Source organism: Poecile atricapillus, chromosome Z (genome assembly GCF_030490865.1).
Source record: "Poecile atricapillus isolate bPoeAtr1 chromosome Z, bPoeAtr1.hap1, whole genome shotgun sequence".
Taxonomy (NCBI): Eukaryota; Metazoa; Chordata; class Aves; order Passeriformes; family Paridae; genus Poecile; species Poecile atricapillus.
The window spans coordinates 18,763,464-18,785,438 of NC_081289.1; the positions used below are offsets into that span (position 1 = coordinate 18,763,464).

Consider the following 21,975-nt stretch of genomic DNA (forward strand, 5'->3'; position numbering starts at 1 on the left):
ATGTGTTGCAGGACAAAAAGAAAAAACCACCACCAGCAGAACAAAACCCTGGAAGATGAGGGGCTTATTACTTTTTGCTTTCAGAAAATGATGATTGCTCTTTTGACCAGTAGAAACACTGTTTTAGAAGAACTGATTTTTTCCTCAGGTAAATGGAGTGAAATCTGATTTTCTCTTACTACTGAAGCTCACAAGAAATATGGTATTTTTGGAACAGGCTGCTGTGCATATCAGAGGTAACTGGATAGAACAGCTCGGTAAAGTACACAAAATCAGGAAAAAAATTTGAATTAAACTCAAGTCAGCGTGCACCAACATAAAAACCAGAGCAGATATTAATTGCTTCTGCTATTGCATTTTAATTCTTTAAAAAACTGCACTGCACAGAATTAGTTAAGTAATACCAAGAAATACTTTGCATCTTGTCAGAAAGCAGAGGTAGTAATTGACAGTAAGCATCCTCATGGTAATACCTTGGAAAAAGAGACTCTTTAAAGATATTTTAATTTTCCCTGCTTTTTTGGGGCTTTTTGCTATCCCAGGCTTTAAGCAATTTTCCAGACTTCTTGCTTTAATAAAGGTAGAACAATGTGTCATATAGAAGTGATATTTACCAGCTGTCAGATAATTTCCCAGCATAACTCAAAGCTGTTCTCCTCGGCAGAAGGCTTCCTGTAATTCTACATGGTTTTTCATATCGCCCACAAACTCCAGTTATCTTGTGAAATATTTTCCTTCAACAATCAATAGACTGAACTACTTCCTAAACAGTTTCAGGGTAAAGTGTAAGACCTGCTCCCAGTGCTCCTGGATAAAAGGATGCCAGCTCCAAGCAGCCACAGATGACAAAAGATTTCTATTCAAGCATTAGCATTAACAAGGAAAAGTCTCCTTCTGAAGAATGCTGCTGAGTTGGAACAGCAAGCAGATTTCCAATTAAGTTTTTTACTTCTTCTAAGCCTTTCAGGAGCTTTATCAGTAACACTTCAAGAAATTCCACACAGACATGTAGAACGAAAATAAGAAGAGAATAATAATGTTAGTAATAAGGAGAAAGAAAAGAGAATAAGATGGTTTATTTGTGCATTTTTTTCATTTATTTTGTTTATAAATCTGCATATATATTATCTTCTAGTTTAGAAAAAAATGAAAATTACAATTGTTAAAATTATAAAGAACAAATCCATCTTCTTTTTTTATTTCCAGAGTAGCTTGGGCTTTGAGAATAATTTCTCTTCCATCTTTACAGCTGAAAGATGCTTCTTTTCATCTCAGGGGACTGTGACAAAAACCACCCTCTGCCAGCTCTGCTGGGGCACATTCTGAGCAGTCAGGCCATTGACCTGAGCAGGCTAACACAGAGATGCTCAGAGAGGCAGCATCAGGTGTGTGTTTTGCAGCCAGGCAGTCTGGAAACACCCTGGGCTCCAAGCTAAGGTAACCTGGCACGAATGAAGCAGGCACATGTATGCTCATTTCTGCTCCAGGCACAGGCTGCCCTTCAGGGCTCATTACTGAGTGCCTACTGTGGGAGGCCTTTGAAGTCTCTCTGGCCTGCAATTGCCAGTCTCTCTTAATTTAGTGTTCCTTACATTATTGCATTTGTGGGCTCTGCTGGCAGTTCACAGTGCAGGTGTGAGGGTGCTGGGAGCAGGCAGACAAAGGCTGCTCGTCTGCTCTTTATCTCATGCCTCTGAATAATTGCTGTTACTGGCAGCTGGCAGCGTGAAGGAGACACTGCTTTTACCCTCTTACCCAGCTATTTTTACAAGGAATACACATGCAAGGGCTCTGACAGTAGCTGCCACAGCAGCACTGTGGAGGTGAGAAATACCTGAGCTTTGAGGCTGGACTCTCTCAGCCAGCCTCTACCTGTGGATGTGATGGAAGGCCACAGTAAAATGCACCGAGCTGGTGCAGCTTTGCTGGCAAGCAAGTTTTAAATTATCCTGGGATAGTTTAATGTTGTCACACCACCCTGTGTGACAGGAGCTGGAGAACCAAACCCCTCTGTGCTGGTAGAAAAAAAGGAGAGGCAGAAAATGAAAATTAAGTTTGTACTGTACTTTCAAGAGAATGCATTAAAAGTAATGTAAAAATCGAGCTTCACATTTGTGAACCAAATTCCAGCTACTTTACTTGGTTTTAGGAGTCCCTCTGTGACACTCAGAGCCCGCAAAGGATCGGAGGATAGGATTGTACCATCTAACTTATTCTGCAAAAATCACTACAGGTGAACATATAAGGAATAAGACATCAGGTAGGGAGGTGGAAAAGAGAAAGCAGAGGCAGGAAAGAAGTGGGGAAATCCTTATGTATGAGTATAAAACAAGCTCCTGAAACATGGAAAGAAAGAATGGAAAAAGATCATACACCAGAAACATAACAGAAAATAACCTCATAAAACCACCAAATCAAACCAAAACAAAAAACCACACAAAACCCACCAGAAAATAAAAAGAAAATAACCCAAAATGAGTGAATTAGGTAACAAAATCAAACTCCTTCTAAACCCCAACCAAAAATGCGATCTAGTTTAAAAAAACCAAATGGATAAGGAAGAAGCCAGCTGGAGAAGAAATGACTGACAGCTGAACAGAGTTTAAGAGACAAACAGGAGTCTGGCTTAAAGCAGTGGGATATATTCATCCCTAATCTATTTATCTAAAACAACTAGCTTCATTTGCATTGTTCATTTCTCAGTCAACTGATCTGTCTGTGTTTTGCTGCAAAGGTACAGTGGTTATCTCAAGTTGTCTTCTAAATCCATTTCTTCATCTTTAAATTATGTTTTCCATGGGACAGACATTGGGAAGTATTGTGATGTTTTTATTTATTTTCCTGTACATTTTCCCTACAATAAAGATAAGACACACATTAGTGCTCACTTTAGCTCAGAACAGAGAGGGAAAATAAATTAGTTTGGAATCATGTTTAAAAAATTGTGTAAGCTAGATAATTTTACTGAGGTAGATTTTTTTTTTATATATCTAGACAAAACAGTATTTCCTCAGAATTATTCCCTCCAGCCCTGTCTCTCCAGACAGGTCTCTCCTGTTCATGAATTGTCCATGCTCCTCCAAACCTTCATGTGGTAAAAGAAATGAACCAAGTGACAATTTGAAGAAATTGCCTGCTATTCAAAACCCTGCCACAGTCAAGCAGTGGCAAACAACTGTGATCATATTTCATCCTAAACAAGCATTGATGTTTTATGGTGATTTTGGTAGAAGACAGGAAAATATCAAACAAAGGTTACTTTCAAACTCATACCTGCCTACTTTGCCCAAACACATGAAGAGCCCACAGCAGGCACAAAAAAAATTATTTCTGTTCAAAGTAGCAAATGAAGCCTGTTTCAAGAAATTGTCTTAGTGGCCCAGTCACAAAAAAGAAAAACAAAACAAAACAAAACAAACAAAAAAAAAAACCAACCCAAAAAAAAAAAAATTCCAAATTTAAATGGATCCAATCTGATCAAATACATATTCTACTCTCCTGTAGGAAAATAACAAATTTTTAGGTCACAAACTTATCATGGGCTATATCATTGTAGTAAAAAGTATATTTTTATAAAATTACCATTATCTCTTAAGGCTTACATCATCTCATTCTCCTTTTGTCCACTAAATAGAATTGTCATTGCATTTAGTTTCTTCACATACACCTTGCACACTGCTGAGCTGGTACTTTGATCCCTCCAAACAATAAGAAAAAGCAAAGAAGTTCAGCAAGGTTTTTAAAACTTTGTTTTAAAATGAAAGAAATTAAAGGCAAAGAGCTTCAACAAGCTGTTGGAACCTGAGAAAATGGATTTGCATTTGTTTTGCATTTCTAATGAAGCAATTAGTAGTTTTTGTTGTTTTGATTCTTTTTAATCTAGACAGATGTTTTCCACTAGAATTTTTAGCTAATATAAAATTAAATATTTTACTAAGGAAACTTCTTTAACAAATTTATTAAAGCAATAACTTTCTTGAGCTTCTGTAATTTTTGGCAGTTATTGCTTTTTAATACAAATAAATGACAGGGACTGGCAGTTGGAGCTGTTCTCTTTTTTTATCTTCCTCTCCTGAAACAAGATACAAGAAACAAGAAACAAGACTCCTGATAGGTCTTTTCTTGTTCTTAAGCATAGGAAATTTCTGAATCTGAAAAGAAATAAACCCCCTCTGCTCTAAAATATTGTTTTTCATTAGAGACAGCAATAATTCTATAATATATATACTAATAAGGAAGTTTAATACATAAAGAGATACTATAAAGATTAAAAATGAAATAGTAAGACTGTTCAAAAAATAAAAAGACTCAGTCAGAAATAGAAAGCTCTTTGCAAATATGGTGTCAGCTCTGAATCTTAAAAACTAATTAAGGAGTGTAAAGAGAAAGGGTGAAAAAATCACTAAAATGGTAATACTTCATTCCAAGTCTGGACATTCAATAGAGATAAGCGTAGCTGAAATCTTACTCTTCAGTTCCACAGAGACACTGAAAATACATCTCAGGTGAGAAAGAGGTTCATGAAGCAAAACTGATGATTTTTTTTGTTCCCATTATTGCAACAAGACTTCAACTTCACCTGGTCTATTCAGAACAATTACCCAGCCAGTGACACATTAACCTAAAGCAGCACTGGGACACATCATTAAAGTACCAAAATCAGATTATTTTGGTGTCAAACAGCTTATTGTAAAAAATGGAGTGAACATTTTGTCTTCCAAGTCCGTCTGTGTGTTAAAAACCTAGCTGATGGGACTGGGGCACAAAACTTCAGCAGGAAAGTGCAGTGCATAAGCACAAACCCAACCAGACTGCTCATTGCCAGCTCTCACAGTGAGCCAAGGCTGAATAGCAGCAGATTTCCTCCTGCTGGGAAGGTACCCTTACAGCCTGCATGTTTCACAGGTCCTGTGCCGTGTCAGTAGCAGCCTTCCCACGCAGATTTACAATACACAGGTGGGAAATCAGAGCTGGATCTCTCCCTCACTGCTTGGAGGTAATGAGAACTCCTCATTCCCAGTTCAGGACTCAGATCCTGCAGTTCTGGCTCAAACAAATGCCTATTACTCAACCAAATCTCCTAACTTCTTCTGAGGGACCACTTGTGAGGGTGACAGCGTCCAAAGTGTCAGCGGGAGAAGAACACCCACTCAACCTCAGGCTAAGGACACAGAGGCTGCTTTAGGGATGGCAGCTACTCAAAAATTACTACCCCAAAGCACTTTGCTGTTTGCAGAGCACGGGGAGAATAAGCCAGCCCACGAGTTTGAGCAGTACTGCAAAGGTTGCTCAAGTTCCCTCCAAACACAACTTCCGTAAAAGAAACCTGGGCATACTGTGCTGGCTGTGTAAATAGGAGGTCTAACAATTATAGGTGCTGCTAACAAAAAGGCCAGTCATTGTTATACATATAAATCTTAAAATAAAAAGAAATTCTTTATTCTAAAGAGATGATTTCCACCCAACACCCCCAACCACCCCCTCCACCAGAAAAGTCAGTATGGAGATCTGCTCTCAACAAAAAAACACTTAGCAAAGAAAGATCCAGCATTCAGGCAGAAACCATCTTTACCTCTTTCTGCTCCAGGCATTTTTTCACTGTTCTCTTAAATCTGAAACTCCCAATGACATGCTGTTGAAACCCTTAGGTTTCAACCTGGTGTTAGAGAATTGCTGGGAATAAGATTTTATTTTATTTTTGATGGTTCATTGGTTGTTTTTGTTTTGTTTTTTTAACTGGTAAGTAAATTAATGAAAGAAAGCTTTAAAAATTGAATATTGCAGTATTTTGACCACTTGTATGATTAATGTCCAGACCTGACTAAGGAAGCAGTTTATATTGAGTGCAGTGTGTGGAAACCCCGTCACAGTTTATCCTGAATTTTGATCTGCCTGAGTTTTTTCCCTCTCAGCCCCACTGCAGCATGGACCTGTAAGAGACCCTCTGTAATTCTCAACCTCTCTGCTGCTGCTTTACAATAAAGATACAAAAAGTATAAAATCAGATTTTACATGAAGAACATGACAGCAAGTTAATACTAAATGTGAGCAGGGCAAGGAGATTTATAAAGTGGATAGCTGGCATGTATTTCAGATCAAGATCTTCACCAGTCAGGAGCTGGAAAATAAAAACAGTTTGTGACAGGCAATAAGCTGTAGTGATGGTAGAACGGCCCTTGTAATGAAGCTGCAATCACTCTTCTGATCTCCTGCCGTCTTGTTTCACTCTTCTCCTTCTTGAGGAACTGGCACTTCCAATCTGTTATAATTCTCTTGATTCTAGGCTTTGGTTTATACTGCTCTGGCTATTGTACCTCCTGTCAGAGGAAGGAGGAGTTAAGCCTTCGAGGTGGAAAGAGAGGCAGCAGTGACATGAGGGTGAGTAAGAACAGAGAATAATACCAGCGATTAGACAATGCTGGTGGGTGACGTATGAGCCTGCCTAGCTCTGTAATTATGCATAATATTTTTTCTTCAGTCTTGGCTGATGTGAACAAATACAATGTACCACCCCCCAACACCCTGGGTTAAAAAATAAAAGGAAGAGAAAGTAAGCTCCATGTAAAATTATAGTCCAATAACAAGAGCATGGTGCTGAACTCAGGGTTAGGACATCTGGGTTCTGGCCCCTTGGCATCAGCATGAGACTAGACAGAACACATTTATTCTTCCTGCTGCCTTTGTTTACTCTGATGCATTGAAATAGATTTCTAGAAGCTCTGCTTTGCTAACAAAGTGCAACAAATGAAGAACAGACTCTTTAGAAGTGACGTCTCAAATAGAATTTATCTAACCCTGCCAGTTATCACACTTGTCTGTCTATTTACAGGTCCCTGGGGCCCTGTGAGGCTCCCATGCTCTCTTTGGTCATTCTTTTATGGCTCTGAGACATTCTTGAAACATTAGAATCTCCATGGAGGCAGACACCACTGATGCCCCTATTCAAGGGTACAGCAGTCACAAGTTGACATATAAGAATATATATATTTATGTATATATATAAAACAAATTATGTATTAAATAAATAATATTATAATAAAATAATATAGTCATTATTTATATTTAATTCTTTGAAAATCATGCGCTGTCCTCAATAATCAGCAGCCTTTTATTAAGTGGAAGTATAATTCGCTGAACTCAGTAATCAATGTAAAACCAGGCACATAAGGTCTGATACCACTAGTAATTTTAATCATACTTGAGAGTGATGTCTATTTCCACATATTGACCAATACTTCTTAAAAATCCATTACATTTCTTGGTTCAGCAAATGTCTATATTCAGCTGCTTAACAGTAAGGAAATCACTGAATAAAATATACCTTGCAAACACTTTCAAATGTACTGCCCTGTATTTTCAGCCTGTGTGAACAGGTTCTATGTGTAAAAGAGGAGATGCTAACAACTGTGGGTGAAAAGCTAATGAAAGATTTTGCAGTCTTTGCTCAGACTAGATACTATTTCATTCCTTTAGTATTTTGTGCCAGATCCAGGGATTATCATTCACAGTATGGAGCAGCTGATGTGACAAACATTTCTGGGGTGTTTGTTCACTGGTGAAATACTAGCCAAACTGAATAAAAGAGCAGTTGCCTCAATCCTAAAGTGAGCTGAACTGACAGCAGGTAGTATAAAAAAAGGCAGTGCTAAAGCAGCAGAAATGCCATAAGACAGGAATCCCTTTGCTTTCAAGTTTTTGTGAAGTTTTCACGAAAGTTTTCAAGATGGAGCAGCCAATGCTGAAGTGAAGGAGACCATGAGACAGAAATGAACTCTGCAGGGGAGCCAAGTCTATCTTAAGTTCACAGATTTTACCTTGGGACGCAGAAAGCAAACCAGGATTACACTTTTGGAGTGGACTGAGCTCTGCCACTTCCAGGATGGAGGAGATGCAGCACAGTTTGTGCCGTGTGTGGCAGCAGTCCTGGTGTACTCAGGCAAAACGTGCCCAAAGGGAGATTCCCCTACTACCCACAGTATACACTTGCAGTTTAATACCTCTTGTCCTTAAACAGATGGGTGGATGATGCTAAATAATGCTAAACCATAACATATCAGTGCTATGTTCACAGGTATTGAACCAAAAGATCCTCCTGCAAGATGTGATCAAGTAGAGGCTGAGGTATGGAGTCAGCCACCAGTGATTTGCAATAATTATATGATGTGGGGAAAGGAGCAATAAATACAGCCCCTACTGAACAGCCCATGCCTTTGGTTTTGTCTTTTCTCCAAGATATTTCTGGTTTGCCATCTCCTCCTTCAGCTGTGCTGCTCTCAAGCCCTTCTTAGAGCAAAAGGGAACAGCTGTTGTCTAGCCTGCCTAGAGCACCTTCAGCTTCTGCCTATAGGGATCAGGTCATTAATTTAGAGGTGGGAAGATGGTTTACGTGTGTTGAGTGAACAGTCACACACAAAAAGTACCAAGTTCTCAATACTGAATGTGAAAAGCTTAAAAGAATCTCTTGGCCTTGACATAATAATCAAAGCTATTAATCAGACTGTGAAGCTTAGCCAGCACACTTGCAGATGTACAATTTAAAATATAGGGGGGAAATATCCAGTGGACAAATTAATGACAATTAACAGATTGTTCAGCATAGGTCATTTTATTTTCAGTGATCTGAAAGCAGAAGGAAGTGTCAGCTGTCTGATGAGACCAGTGACTGATGAGACCCAGGACTGAGGGAATGTTCTCAGAAAAGCCCACCTTCACACAACCCTCTTTGAGGCTATTTGGGAAGACTAAATTTTTCTCACAAGCCTAACAATGTTTTGTGTCCTGCCCTCTCTTCCTTAGGCTGAGGGCAGAGATAACAGCCAGACAACCCCACAGAAGGCACAGACTGCAAACTGCTCAGAACAGCGACGTGCTCCTGCAGTGAATGTGCAAAACCTAGAAAATCAGAAGCTCTGTGTGTGAATGGGGCTGGATAGGTGATCATAACTCATTGACTCAAAGACTCAAATAGCAGATGAAGTAATTTTGTGACTGATGAGGCTGTGTCTTTGAAAAGAATGGTGAGAAGTGCATGGTGGAAGGAAGAGTATGGAGGGTGGAGGAGTAAAAAGGAAACTGAACAGAAGAGTTCTGTGTTTTCAAGCTGCTGGATGTAGACCAAAGAAAGAAAGTCTCCTCTCTCTTTCCCTATCCAAAACAGAGCACTGCTTTCCACATAATAATAAATCTTTAACTTGTTTTTGTAAAAATGTTGCTATCTTCAGTTAGATGTTTAATTAGAGTAATAATAAATTATTTAAAAAATAAATAAATGTGGGACAGCTTTGGCAAAATCTATCCTTTTAAAAAACATCAAGGAAAGAAGTATTTGATTTTCAGATTATTTCCCCAATTAATCCTTTCATTCCTCACTGTGTTAAAGATAGCATAATCATCTATGTATAAATAGATAAGAACAACTGCCTGTACTCTGTTGTGGAGAATATGGAGGGCTTTTTTCAGATTTTTTTTTTTCTTTTGCCCTTGAGGGACTGTAGGTAGTCATTTCAGCAAGCAGCAAGAGAAAAAAAAAATATATATATATATATATAGGTATTGTACCAAATCCCAGGTATTCCTGAGCTGAGGGAGCTGCTTCAGCTCCTGCACCATTCAGTGCTCAGGACTGCACTTTGCTAGGATGATGTGTATATGATTTCCTATAGGAGCACAAATAGCTCTGTCATTGTTTGGTTAATTTGCTTGAGAATGCTTATCTAAGCAAAGATCAGCTCTCATTTTCCTCACTGTGTGATTCAATTCGGAGTTGAAGGAACGGTGGGAGATCAGACAACACACAGTCCTTCTCCCTTCTCCCTAGTGGGACAGTAGCCACCACTTTAAAGCACAGACAGTGATGTTCTCACTTTCTAGCTGATTGATTCCCCCCTAAAAAGGACTGACATCACAGCAGCAGCAGCACTGAGGGGTAGCTGGAAACACACCTTGGCTCCTACCAGAGCAAAGAAGTGCATCTGACTTCTCCAAGGTGCTGTCTTCTTCTAGCACCTCTCCTCCTGCTTTCATGCCTGCCTCATAAACAGCCATGGAGCCCCAGCTTGTCAAGCCCTGGTGTCAGAGAAAACATGCTGCCAGCTGACAGGCCTGGATTAGGCTCCTTCTGAGGCTGCACTGGAAGCACCCAGAGTGCTTGGCTGCAGAGCAGCAAGAGGTCTGGCACCCAGCACACATGCTAATCCTCTCCCATCATGGCAGGGAGCACAGGCTGATAAATCCCTGTGCCTGTACTCACTCGGTGACCCTGTGTGCCCCTTCAGCATCCAGGATGCTGTGAAATCAGGGTGGGCTGTGCACAGCCTGCATGCAGCCCCAGATCCCACCTGTGGCTGAGCACTGCAGCAAAGAGGAGTGGGTTAAAGAGCACTGGAGGTCACTTGGCATGGTCACTACAGGAGGCTTCTAGGTGGCCTGTATAATAACTAATCATTATAGAAGAAAGAGTGATAATTACTCCTTAACTCTGCACTGCAGGAACTGGCTTCATGGCAGAGAACAAGATGCTGAAGAGATGAGGGTGTTTGTCAGCAAAAAAATGCTGATGTGATCCCTAAAAATGAGATCTAAGTAGACCTTCAAAATAAAGAAATGATTCCTCTTTACTTAGTTATCATCTCTTCTCTGTCTGTGTTCAGCTGCAAAAAAACTTCTTCCTTTCTGGTTGTTGTGCTTTTAATTTAGTTCCTTCGTTTAAGAAACAATAGTGTGCAATGAATAAAATGTTGATCTGGAGCTATTCTTGAGAAATAAACAAATTATGAAAGGGAAAAAAAAAAAAAGTGAGAGCTCTCCTGAGCTTTTTTCCTTGTTCTTTTTGTTGTACTGCATTAACACCACTGCCAGAGGGTTAGGAAATACATTTAACCAGAGTTTCCTCATGCCTTGAAGGAAAGGCCTGAAGACTTCTTTTGTTTGCTCCATCTACTCAAACTGAAATAAAAGTTAAATTGAGAGCTTTTCACCTGCTAAGATGTGCAATCACAAGTCTCCCAGCTGACTCAAACTGAACATAGCATCCAAAGAATATCAGAAAATGCAGAGAATGCATTTTTCCTTTGCTGTTGTGCTCTAGGCATTTGTTGTGCTGTCATCCTCAGCACAAAATCAAGGCACCTTCAGCTGGTCCTGTCTACTGACCTGCACTGAGGAGACTTGATGTTTCAACTCTTAAACATGGGGAAAAGAAAGGTGTAGGGAGGGCCAGGGGCTCATTCTCATTCAAGTCATAGCATCACAGAATTTGCTGATTGCCAGGAGATCCCCTTTGAGAGAGAATGACCAGCCTGCCTGTGTGCCAGGAAAAGGTGATTCAGTCAGTCTTCAGTGGGACTGAGTCTTTAGAAACTGCACCTTTTGTCCACAGCAGCCAGATCCAATGACTCTCCTGGAAGAGCAGCACATTTGATTTCTAGGCTGCCACTACATCACCTTGTCACATCTCCCCAGCCTGGGTAAATATGCTGTCACTGGTTTGTGGGCCTAAGTGCTTTCTCTCTGCAGCTTTGTACCTGCCTTTCCCTCAGGGCAACTTCCCAAAATGTCTTACAGTAGCTTTAGTTTTAGTAAGAACCTAGCCAAGAAGGACAAAAAATTTCTGCTGAGCAGAAAAAGTAAAGCAGGCTGAGCACTGTCCAAAGAAGAAGGCTCACCTGATGACTCAGTGCAAAAGCAATCCTCCCTAAGGCAGCTTTTCCACTTTCTCAGAAGTGTGGCAGCAGGGAGCAGGCAAAGGGAACAGGCACATGGTGGTAGCACCCCAGCATAAACTGGGATACCATGTACAGCTGCCTGTGCCAGTGACACCAGGGGCCAGTGGAAAGGCTCCCAATCTCCAAAGGCCCATGTTATTAAGTAATTTCCACATGGAATAAAAAGTAGCTGAATATTGGGAAGATAATATATCCTTCATTTCTTTCTATGGATGCCTAAATTTAGGTAAGTTTAAGGGTAGCTTAGTGCTGACTGCTCAAAAAATGCTGCCAAACAATTTAAAATCTAAACAGGAAGAGCAGACAAAGGCTTGTGAGAATTAAAATGTCATTTTATACTATATCCATGTTAGAAGCTGAGGAGGTAACTGGGTTTGTCCAAGGCCATGTCAGCAGCCTGTGGTGAAACCAGGAATTCAGCCTTTGTCACTACTTTCTGAAAGTACTAACAAGACCATTACTCACCTTTTTAGCTATGTGTCATTTCCACACCCCACTTTGATTTTTAAGAGGAATTAAAGACAATAATGTGGAATATTAATTGTCAAACATGTCATTCAGAAAGGATGGCAGTGCTTGACTTATCTGGGCTTTTTTAAACCTGATATTTTGCATACCTCTGTGTTTCAAAGTAGGAGATAAACAGTGTCACTCTTGGCTAAAGAAAGGGAGAGAGATAGTTACAGGCTTTCTTCAGACAAAACATAACAAATGCTTTTGTTCATCTTCTTTTTTTTTCTTTCCTTACTTTTTTTTTTTTTTCTAATTGTATATTTCTGGGTTTTTTCCCCCTTTACTGAAGCACATAGCAAAATAATTAATCATAGTAGGACATTCCTTGCAGGAAACTGCTTCTGATGTCAAAACCTTTCAGAAAAAATCCTTACATTTACTCCCAGTGGATCAGATTGTGAAAATGACTAGCAGACATCAAACAGACATTTTTAATGAGAATTTAACAGTGATCCCTTCATGTATTCTTTCCTTCTAGTGGCAGTTAAGTGTGTGGGCTATCACAAATGTCAAAAGCAGGAGGGTAACTTATTTTACCTTCCTTCTTCCCTGCTTTTCCTCATATTTAAGAGCCTTCTGTGTCTGGCTAAAGGAAGAAACTTCACAACCAAGATTCCCTGTTTAAATTCTCACTGCTGGGGCTCAAGGTCATTCTGAGAAGGCATGACATTGCCAGGTTAAATATAGTGCTTTGGTGATGGCCTCTCCTCTCATGTCACTCGTGCTCTGACAGCTTTCATCAGCTGAATACACACTGCTAGAAAAGTGAAATTAGTGTGGGTTAAGGATGCCAGTAATGGATCAGGGGATCAGTTTAAGTTTAGCTTAATCATAGAAAAGCAACAGCAGAGAAAACCTCTCTTCTCGCCAAGATCCAGAGCAGTTGCAGCTTCAGTATTTTTTTGTTTGAGGGATACTACACATTTTATCTTGTCCTCCTTTTCTGAACAGAGACTTTCCCAGTAAGCATCTCAAAAATGCTCAATTTTCCAACATCCCAGTGTGAAGAAAAACCCTGTGGATGGAGTCTGTCTGTCCTTTTTTTTCATTTGGCAGCACCACAGGTGAACCTCACTATCTGACAATCTGCAGGAAGCAAATCCCAACAACACTGTCATGGGACCAGGAAGAATTATTGTCCCTGCCTCAGGATGCCAAGCCAAAGCCTACCCAAGGTAACAAGAGTTGGTGTCTGACCTCAGCAGACTTTGTGTCAGGCCCATAAGAATGTGTCAAAAATCAGGCAGCAGGTTGGTGGCATGGTCAGGAGCTTATCTGTGATCAACTTGGCCTCAGTCCAGTGTGCTAAGTGAAAAAATATCCTCTCCAGTTCAAGCCTGATGCTTGCACAAAGCACCAGAACCCTTAGTCCAAGAAATGTCTGGGATATTCAATGGGTTATTACAGAGAGATCAAAGAGGTATGAAAGTCTAATAAGATGGTAAATGTTGGTGAGTTCACCCACCTACGTGTTGGTAAGTCAACTGCTACAAGCAGGTTAAAAAACCCCATCAATTCCTAAGTAATTTCTAGAATAAGTGGAGAACATAAGAGTAGGTGCTCTTAACTAAATAGCTGAAGATGTGATACAGACAAAACACTGAAAAATAATAAACTTATTACTACATTAAGAACTTGAGACAAACTAATTATAATTAGTGAACTGCTTAAAAAGTACTGAAGGCAGAAATAAAAAAAAATAAAATAAATTAAAAAACAAAACAAAACAAATGCCAAAGAACAAAAGAGAAAGAAAGTAAAATCCATGGATTCAAAACAACAGGTGTTTCAACAGACAGTTTCTGATTCAGTGAAGTCATGTGGAAAGCAAACTGGAAGGCAAGACAGGAAAAATATGAAATGTTAAAGTCCAAGAAGTTGTTTGAGCCAAGCCACCAGGTTTGAGGAAATGACACTTCGTCTCTGGTGAAGCCCATGGCTAAGGGAGGGAGTTAAAATAAAACACAAACAAAATGTCATTGGTAAGTGAAGAGGTCCAAGGATGCACAAACTGACAGGAGCTTGTGGGGCGGTGTACAGAGGGGGGAACTACAGGACATTTCTCAAAGGTCTTAAAATCACTCAGTGTAGGAGGAAACCAGTGGGATCTGCTGCACATCAAGGGGCTATTAGGAATAATTAATGAGGAAAAGGACTTTGCAGATGTTCTGAATTATATTTTTGGTTAAATCTTCTCTGCAAATGATGCTGTGCCAATATCCATGTTAGACCTATTTTTTTGGAGACAAGAAAGCATGTGAGCTGTCAGAATGTGAAACACTGAAAGGGGAAACACTGGAACAAACTGATAAACTAACCAGCAGCATATCAAAAGGACCTCATGGTTATATATGCAAGGGTTTGGAAAGCATTTGAAATGGAAGTGGCTGTGCTGATAGCAAAAATAGGCAGGTTGTTGCTGAAGTCAGATACTCTGCAGAAGGACAAGAGGGTAGCAACAAGCATACCTATCTTTAGGACAAGCACAGGATTAATCTCAGGTATTATACACTGAAAAGCCTTGTTTCTCTTCCACCTTAATTGATTGAAACTAACAAAAACTAGATTTACATATAGGAGGGGATAAAAAAGAATCATAGCTTTCTTAAAAAAAATGTTGTCTGACATATTTTTTGAAGCATCAAGCTAAAAGACCAGGAAAAACAACCTGACAAGTCTACATATATAGGTATTTATATATTGTATTAAATTCTTTGACACATTTAAGTTGTGATAGACTAGGTGGATTATTATTACAAGCTGGAACATGGTTAAGAAAGAGAAAACAGAAGCCAAACATAAATGATCCTTTTTCACAGTAAAAGATTAACAGCTGGGTTGTCCAAGAACTTAGAACTTCTTTGCTGAAATTATTGCTCTTAGAAAAAGAGAATAAGGATTGAAGTACCTCATAGTATGTTAATTAAGTTGGGAGAACCTAACATTTGGATCCCCAATGGAAATTAACATTGGCTGAGGCAGAACAATCAGAGGTGGAGTGAAATATTTGGTAGCCTTTCTCTATTCTAAGCCACCTGTGGCCACTCATTATGACATTACAGTGAACAACTCTATTCTTCTCTATTACAGCACTGGTCAGAAATAAAAAAAAAAAAATCCCAAACCAAACAGAAAAATCAAAACTTTCATTAGCATGGGAGGAGTAAGAGGTGTTAAAATGTAAATTATTTTATTGTTCTTTTCTTCTGTCATGCTGGAATAAATGAATGGCACTTTTACAATGAACTGGCTGTTCCAGTTGGTCTTTTCCTGTCACATAACAGAGAGGTATCAATAATGTTGAAAGACAACTAATTTAAATAGATCAAAGGTTGTCTGAAATATGATTTTCCAAAGAAAATATTTAATTAACCTGCTGAATTCCCTGCTACATGCTATCACTAAGGTACTGAACTTACTGGGAGGCAAAACAGCATTAGTTTCTTCTCTGGCCAGTGAGTACATCTGCAGCTTCTCTAAAATCACTAGAGGTTTCCATCTGGGGAGGGAGGCGAGTAGATCTTTTTGTCATTTGGAGAAGATCTCTGGGTGGTGAGCAAACCCAAGATGAAAACCTTTTACCTGAGGGCAGTGCAGACATCTAGGGCAGCACTCACTACACCTGTCTTTTTGGTAACCAACACTGATAGGAACACTCTACAGGACGAGACAAAACACCTGTCTGATCCAATGCTGTAATCATTATGTTCTAATGCTCTGTAAATGGATGACTGATGCCTTTTTGAATAGGAAAATAATGAGCAATGAGAACAAATAACACAAATTCTGTTAATAATTCATGCTAACATTCATGAAACTTTTGAAATGTGTGAATATTTTCATGAATAAATCATTGGTCACTGGCTCGCTTTAAAGGGTTTCAGAAATAATAGAGGAATAAGCTTGTTGCCATTACTCATGAACAAAGTTATGAATAATTTTCAATATATGGCTGCTCTGCTTTCTAATTGACTGAACATGAGATAGACGAGTTTAAAATAGACATCAGTAATTCATTGCAAAGCTGAGAGAAAATTTCTCAGGAATCTATGAAAATGCTCTGATCTATATCAGAAACCAGATTTTTCCCTATAATAGTTTTTACTAATTTTTGTTTCTCTCATGGTGGAATGGATTACAGAAGAGAAGGATCTAATCTCCATGCCTGAAAATCATCCTATCTGCACAGAAATAAAGAAATCTTTATATATTCAGGCTACCTGAAAATCCTGAGCCAGAGAAATCACTAAGAAAGAAAATTCTATTAAATTACTAGGTTTATTTTATCACCTTGGTTTCCAACACTAATTTTGACAATGATTCAGAAGACAGACCTATGGAGATATTTTTGTCTCATTACACCTCTCTCAAAAAAAGCCAAAAAGCCCCAAACAAAACCAAACACCAAACCAAAAAAAACATAAGCAACCAAAAAAACTAAGAAAACCCACACATGCCCACAGTTTACTCAGAGCTTTTCTAAGAGCTTGAGGGAAACCCTGGGAAATGCTGATTTACAAAATTTCTCGCCTATTTATGTTGTGGCTGCTCACAGAGATCTTTATTGCCATCACTGCGAGAGGTGCCCCGTGCTATTCCCAATGCCCATTATCACACTGCATTTCCCTTTCAGCAGAGTCTGATGAAACAGAGCTGTTCCATGAACAGTTGTCAAAACACTGGCGTATTCTAATTACAACACTTACTATGTTTCTGTGAAAATCAGATTCTGAGCTCAATTGCACCAGAATAAACCAGACGCAATTAAAATCACGGGAGGCACCCCTGATTTGCAAGAAGGTAATTAAGATCAGAATCTAGCCCATGGAGTCTCAAGAAATACTGGAATGACAGGAATCACCTTATCAAATAGAAAACATGCAGAAGACTTTGAGCAAAGTAGCTGGCCCTAAATGCATTCTCTTTCATTTAAACTGCATCGTATCCTTAAAAACAAATACATGGAGCACGTGCACTGCTGAAATCCCATTGCACTTCTTAGTGGCACTGGCAAACATTCTTTAGGAATAAGATCACTCCACCCTATCCTATCCTCTTGGGACTTCAGATTGTGTTATATGAGAGATATTCTTTGTAGGACCTGCTGATATATAACCCTGTCTGTGGGGAATAGATGGTGTTAGACACAGGTAACAATACAGTTTATAGGGTAGGACTGGCAGTCCAAAAAGACAGGCAGCCCCACAGCTTGAAGCATTTTTACACAGCAGAAAGCTCAGGGCGCATGGGAAAAGGAGGCAGCCCTTTAATGCAACTTCAGGAGTGGTCTCAACTTTTAATGCTGCCCACTTCAATCAGGGAAGTGTAGGAAGGCAGTGGGATAAATCAGCAAGGGATCCCTCTTCGATTTAATATGGAGAGCTAGGAAATGCAATCTGCTAGGCACAGGTGTTTGGCAGTCAGCTGGTGGGATGTGGACAAGCAAGTAGGGAATACAAAATACAAAACCGTATTTTTTGGGCAGCTCTGACACAGGAAAAGCTGTGGAGACCCTGGCAAAACTGAAAGCTACCTTTGCTAAAATATGGAAACTGGAAAAGATGGGTAGGTGGTATGCATGGAGCCTTGCTTAGCTGTAGGAGTTCTCAGTGCTTGGTTTTTCTACAGCCTGGTTCTCAGAGATGGGAATCTCTAAGATGGGTTCAACAGGGCTTGAAATACTACCACACAATTTAATGCTACCATACGTTAAATACCAGCATACAATTTAAGCTTTTTAAGATTTAAGGCTACAAGTATTTGTGGAAAAGTTATCCCTGTCATTCATATGAGATGGATCTAAGCCCCTTCAGCTTTTCTTAGCCTGATTACTGTTGCCTATCCCATCCACCCACCTAAACAGCCAGTAGAAGGTCAGGGCAGCAGTTTCACAAGTGAGTAATCCTCTTCTGTACCTTCAAATCTCTCAGAATTAGCAGCGAGTTGCTACAAGCTGCGAAGCTCAAAGCCAGAGAGATCCACAATTTCCAAAAAAAATGGTCAGACATAGTCTGGGCTTCCCAGCTCCAATTTCTTCCCACTTTTTATTCCACAGCTTAACCCACCCAAGCCATAATCTCCCAGTGACCAAAGCAGGATCAGTTGAATCAGCTGATTCAAGCTTTCAGCTTGGAAGAGGGAAGATCTGCTTGGCAACAGACACTGGGAAGGATGGAAGAATGCCCTTTTCTCATATCACTTGCCTCTCCCCCTCTGCAGTAGTTGGCTATGAAGCCTCACATTCCTTGTGCCCGGGGATGCTCTTCCTCGCCTGCCTCTGGCACTAGAGGGCGCGGAGATCTGGGCTTCGGGCTGGAAATCCAACTCTCCGCGGCCCCCTGCTTCGCCTTAAACTGAACTCAACTTTCAAAGAGGTCTTGATTTCACAGAAAGGGAATTGGCTTCATTATTACTGGCTTGTCTGAGTTCCCCATGCTGCATTGCTATGGAAACAGGACCAGAAACTACGTCTTTTGCATGTAGGTCATGATATTAGCAGAAAAGGGAAAGCTGGGTGAACGGGTGAGTGGGTTACAGACGTGAAGTGGGACAGAGAAACCTCCTGGGATTATATTTACAACATTGAGGGATTTCATAGTAGATGTCCTCAAAAGGCTTTTGAATGAGACACCAAAAGGGCTGAAAGAGCCAAGCATTTTGAGTAGCTGAGAACTGTCTCACACACACACACACACACACAACAGGGATTCAGCCCAGAGGTGACAACCAAAGTGACAGTGGGCACCGGGCTGAACATCTAGGAGGACAAAATGTGGTTTTGTTTATAGATTCAGTTTTGAACTGATGGCCTCAGTTTCCCCCTTTCAGTGTCTGGGTCTCCATCCTGTATGGTGACAGAGCACAGCCAGACTGCTGTCCCTTCCATCTCCTCAGGACATTCGTGGTCACACATGGTCCAGGTCTCCTGAGCTCTGCCCAGATGCAGGGTTACAACCATTCAGGTAGAGGATACTACACAAAATCCTGGGTTTGGATGGGAGAAAAGCAGGACCTCTCCTTTTTATAATTTTGATCTCCATCCAAAGCAAGCTGGGGACATCCTAAACCCTCCCTTCCCATATCCTGTGCCTTGTTCCCAAGTGGACTGCAATGCAGAAATCAGAGAGTGCTGAGGGAAGGAACAGAGAGGGCAGCTCAGTGGGGCACACGCTCAACAAACCAGAGAGATTACTACACTTCTCACTCCCCTGGTGCAAAAGCAAACAGTCTGGGGGTCCTGCAGGGGGGAAGTTCAACCAAACTTATACTCAAAAGATCCCAAAGGAGGGAGGAAGTGTATTCTGTGTAGCTTAGAGAGGTTTATAGATGAGTCACCAAGAGCGGCTGGTGTCATAAACCACACAATCAAAGCTGGTGTGTATTCAGACAGGGGCTGTGATTGCAAGTGATGCAATACCATAAAAGACAGCATGCATGCCTCCGCTCTCCTGTATTCACCTTCCTTATTGTTTTCTATAGTTTATGGATTTGGTATATCCCCCAAATAGCTGCAAGAACTGACTGTCTGTCAGTTGGGCTGTCAGGCAGAGGTTAGACCTTCTTTTTTTGTCCTTGCCTTTTTCCTCCTGCGAACAGAGTATCTTTCTTAAGGGACAAGGACAAGCCAGTGTGTGCCAACACACTAGTTGATACATCAAAATGGGAATAGATGTCACTCTGGCTAGATTTGCAGCAAGAATTTCCAGTTGGAAATGGAGCCATCTCCTTGCCCTGGAAGGAACTTTAACAAATGAAAATAGTAGGAATAAACAATCTTACAGGGGTGGGAAGAAGCATCCCTTGTTCTTCACCCAGCAAAGGGGTAAGGACTCACCCGTGGGCTAGTAGGGATGAGTTGTGAGCCCCGAGAGCCTCCCCTCGGGTTTGGCAGCGGGCACAGCCATCCTCCAGGAGCTCCTGGCATCAGGGCCCTCCGGCTGGGCTGCCCCGCAGGGGGAAGAGCAGGGGAGCTCCCAGCCTACCTTCCCCCATCGCCCTGGCGCTGGGGCAGCCGCCAAGCGCGGCATGGGGCAGGCTGGTGGAAAGGCGCAAAGCCAGGAGAAGTGCCCTAGCTGGCCAGAATCGGCTTTCGCCCGAGAAGAAGCAGATAGCACTTTGTCCCTTCAGAGCCCCCGATACGGCCTCGCTGTGGGGCTGCACCAGGACCTCGATGCCCCAGGGCTGTTTCTGGGAGGCAATTTTTCATCCACGGATTGATCGGAGCTCCCTCTCAAAGTATCAGCTCGCTCCTTCTGGCCCTGAGCACCCCTCGGTGGCGGCACAGGCGAGAGGAAAGGGAGCCCGGAGGCACGGCCGGGACCGACACAGCCCTGCCGGGGTCTCAGCCGGAGCGGGGCAGAGAGGCCAGCCGGACCCGGAGCATCCCTTCCCGCAGCACCCAGCCTCCTGCTCCTGGGAGCGAGCCCCGGGGCAGAGATGCGGCCGAGGGGAGTCGGGAATGAGCCGGGGGAAGCCCAGACCCTTCCCACCCCCGGCGGCGCCCCCAGCCCGAGCTCTCCTCCCCGGGGCAGGACGGGAGAGAGCGGGCGGCGGGAGCTGCTCCCGGGCACAGCAGCGGTTCTGGGGGCGGGGGACAGCCCCGGCACGGCGGCAGCCTCCTCCCCGGCACCCCACATCGCTCCTGTCCCGCAGGGCAGGGATCCCCCCCGCCCCGTCCCTTCCTGCCCGTCCGACAGCGAGCGCACACCGCGGGCGGGCGGGCTCCGCTCCCCGCTCCCGGGGACATCTTGCACGAGTCGTGGACAAACATGTCACAGAGGCATTCGGGAAGGGCAGCCCGGCAGATGAACCTGTGTCGGAATGTAGCATTTGTAATAAAACCCCCTGTGTATAGCTCTTGAAAAATGTGAAGGTTTCTCTATATCAGGCTACGTGTCGCTCCCGCTACACCATGCTAGGCTCGGTTCTGGGATTAATATCGCAACTGAAACTCGACAGAGAAGGGCTCTGTGCTGGGAACAATCGCTTTGCCTACTCTCCTCTCGCTGCTATTCACCGGTGGCCCGCTCGGCTGTGACCCATTCAGCAAAAGTTTCCCTATGGTCTGTTCTGCTTCTTCTGCCAGGAAACAAAAGCTCGTTTCTTAGACATTATTTCCTTGGCGGGAGCTTTCCTATGACAGCAGGGGATGAAATCCTAGGTGCGGCGAAGAAGGGGCGGAGGGTAGAGGACGCGAAAGAAAAGCCAAGAGAAAAAAAAAAAGAAAAAGAAAAAAAAAATGGAAAGAAAAATGAAAAAGAAGAGAGAGGGAGAGAGAGAGAGGAAACGTCAGTAAAAACCAAAGCTTTCCTACCTGTGATCCAATTAGCAGAAGTTGCATCTCATCCCGCTGCAAGCGGCTCGCTGGAGCGGCCCCGGCCGCGGCGGCAGAGGCATGCGGGCTGAGCGCCGTCAGCGCCCGCAGCCAGCGCCTTTATCGTCCTCTTCCATATCTTCCACCAGCAGGGAGGGGGGTTGGGCCGGGGGAAATACACAGCACTTGGTACCGTGATAGTGGGGGCAAGGAATAACAGGTTGGAAGCTTTAAACTAGGGGTGGCATTGTCCGGGCTGATGGAGTTTTTTGTCTCCCGCTCCCCTGTCGCCCTCCCACACCCACAGGCACACACTTTACACACACACAGCCCCTCGGTGGCTCTAACCCTCGGGAGTCGCTGCTGCAGTTCAGCCAAGCTGAGCTCTTTTTAAAAAAAAAAAAATAAATAAAAAAATAGAGCAAT

General features: G+C 42.1%; 1 protein-coding gene across 5 annotated transcripts in view; it reads right to left on the bottom strand.

Moving 5' to 3' along the window:
• LOC131573415 (muscarinic acetylcholine receptor M2) overlaps positions 1–21,678 on the bottom strand; it is an 89,961-nt gene extending 68,283 nt beyond the window's left edge. For 3 of the 5 annotated variants that reach the window (XM_058827362.1, XM_058827359.1, XM_058827363.1), the window contains exon 1: positions 21,550–21,678. The gene's annotated coding sequence lies outside the window, so the exon portion shown is untranslated. Of the gene's footprint in view, positions 1–20,070; positions 20,177–21,549 lie in introns of those variants that run through there. The other 2 variants (XM_058827360.1, XM_058827361.1) reach the window with 2 other exon arrangements.
• Between the last annotated feature and the right edge of the window lie 297 nt (positions 21,679–21,975).